The sequence below is a fragment of the Tupaia chinensis genome, unplaced genomic scaffold, assembly GCF_000334495.1.
Source record: "Tupaia chinensis unplaced genomic scaffold, TupChi_1.0 Scaffold000320_1, whole genome shotgun sequence".
Lineage (NCBI taxonomy): Eukaryota > Metazoa > Chordata > Mammalia > Scandentia > Tupaiidae > Tupaia > Tupaia belangeri.
This window is the reverse complement of record NW_006159813.1, coordinates 1,912,581-1,915,213: the sequence shown is the minus strand read 5'-3', so window position 1 is coordinate 1,915,213 and position 2,633 is coordinate 1,912,581. Positions and strand designations below refer to the sequence as shown.

Here is a 2,633-nt window from a genome sequence, read left to right as displayed (position 1 = left end):
ACTCTAACCGTGGTCATCTACATGGGAGTCCAGTGACATAGCCATTATACCAACTGCTGGTCCCAATATACCTATCTTCTCCACTGGATTCCCGGTCACTGACTCCATGTCATCCTCCAATCCTGAGAATGTGAAACCAGTGTCCTTGAAGTTTAGCAGAATGTGAGTCCTCCCATGGTTCTCAGAGTACAACCGATACTTGCCTAGTTATGCCTGCCCACAAGCAATTTTTATTCAACTCAAAGTTATTTTTTGAGAGACTTTTGCTATAGGGCACGTGCACTCACTGGACAGACAGAGACAGAGAGACAGAAAGCAAGAAATCACCCTCCAAGGGTGATGGTCATGCCTCATTTCCTTCTCTTATATTTTCCTCTCAGTATTTTGGGCACACGTGCACAGGCATCTGGCATGAGTATCAAGCCTCCACGACTGGGACTCAAACTGCGGCTGGCCATGTAGGAGTCCAGGGACACAACCATTACACCATCTGCTGGTCCCCCAACTAAGAATTTTGTGTAGAGACTGCAGTTAAGACCCCATGTCTTGTGGTTAGACTGCCTAGGTTCTCTTTATTTATACATATACATATACATATACATATACATATACATATATTTAATTATCTTGTTTATTTTTAAGTTTGCTATAGGGCACATGTGCTCACCAGAGAGACAGATAGAGGGGTGAGCAAGGGGTATGATGGTTAAGGTGATGGGATCCCATATGACTGACCACAGTTTGAATCCCAGACCTGACAGCTTGCTTTCTCTCTCTCTCTCTGGTCAAACTAAAATAATAATAATAAAATAAAATAATTGTTTTTATTTATTTATTTATTTACTTAATTCCATTTGTTATTATTATTATTTAATTTTACCCGACAGAGACAGAGAGAGAGAGACAGAGAAAGTGAAAAAGCAAGCCACCAGGTCTGGGACTCAAATTGTGGTCAGCCATGTGGGAATCCAGCACCTTTAACCACCACGCCACCTGCTGGCCCCGTCTTTATTTTTTTTAAGTGAGAGACAGAAAGAGAAAGAGACAGAAAATGAAAAAGCAAGCCACCAGGTCTAAAATTCGAAGTGTGGTTGGCCATGTGGAGAGTCTAGTGCCTCAACCACCATGCCACTTGCCAGCCCCTGTACCTAATATTTTTTAAAGTTTATTTATTTTATTCATGATAGAGAGTACATGCAAGTGTATGAGAGAGAGAGAAAGAGGGAAAATAAGAAAGCAAGCCACCAGGTCTAAAATTCGAAGTGTGGTTGGCCATGTGGAGAGTCTAGTGCCTCAACCACCATGCCACTTGCCAGCCCCTGTACCTAATATTTTTTAAAGTTTATTTATTTTATTCATGATAGAGAGTACATGCAAGTGTATGAGAGAGAGAGAAAGAGAGAAACAGAGAAGTACTCTTGACAAGTTCTCATCACATTGATCCTTTTCCCCCTGTCCTCCATCTCAAGATCTTGGCATGTATGCGACCAGCATGTTTTAAGTTGATCAGGAGGGGATGTGAACCAGGGTTGTCCATGTGGCTTCCAGCATTACAGCTTACTATGCTAGGACTGCACCAGTGAGGCTGGGCCCTGTCTGGATACTTTTTTTGTATTTTTTAAATTTTGAATCTATATAAGAATTGCTGGGCAGCGATTTGAACCATGGCCACCGCATGGAGATCTAGCTTCTCCTGAATAGCATACTACTACAGTTCCATGGAGCCAGCCCTGTTCTCCATTCTTTGTGGCTGAGCACCAGAGAAGAGAAACACATTTGTCAGTAGGAGGAAGGAAACAGTGCCTTTGTCAGACTCAAGTGACTGTGTGCCTTCTCATCAGTGTTGATGGGTAACAAAAGAGTCCTTCATGTTGGGGACCAAGTGGGCTGCAATTTGGCTAAGCAGCGTCTTCTAGGAGTAGGAGGAGGTAGAAGAGAACCGAGCTAAAATAACCACAGACTCTCATGGTGGAGAAGTGGGGGGGAAAGAAATGCTGATGCTGGCCTAAAGCACTTTCTTTTTGTTGTTGCATGCCACTGCCTCTCACTGTGGCTGCCTGCAGGGTCTGGCTGGCTTGGGAGAAGGCAGCGCAGGGGCTCTGAAAAGCTGAGTCAACAGCATGCAGTATGCAGATCACTAACTTAAAAAAAAAAAAGAATTATTTAATATTTTTAAAAGAAGTATTTTTAAATTATTATTATTATTATTATTAATTTGACCAGAGGGAGACAAACAGAGAGAGGGAGGGAAAGTGAGAAAGCAAGGTCTGGGACCAGAACTGTGGTTGGCCATGTGGGAGTCCAGCACCCCAACCACCACGCCACATGCTGGTCCCAAGAACTATTTAATATTACTTATTATTATTATTGTTCTAATTTGCTAAAGGGCATATGTAATGACCAGAGAGAGAGGGAGAGAAGGAAAGTAAGAACAAGATGCCAGATCCAGGACTTGAACTACAGTTGGCCATGGAGAAGTCCAGCGCCTTAATAACCATGTCACCTGTTGGCCCAATCAGATCACTAACTTTTTTTTTTGAAAGGTTTTCCACTATAGGGTGCGTGCACTCACCAGACAGACAGAGAGAGACAGAGAGACAGAAAGCGAGAAATCACCCCCCAGGGGGGATGGT

At 43.1% G+C, this 2,633-nt stretch overlaps 1 protein-coding gene across 1 annotated transcript in view; it reads right to left on the bottom strand.

Moving 5' to 3' along the window:
* The window catches only part of COQ5 (coenzyme Q5, methyltransferase), a 36,323-nt gene that overhangs the window by 9,638 nt on the left and 24,052 nt on the right, over nt 1-2,633 (bottom strand). The window lies entirely within an intron of this gene.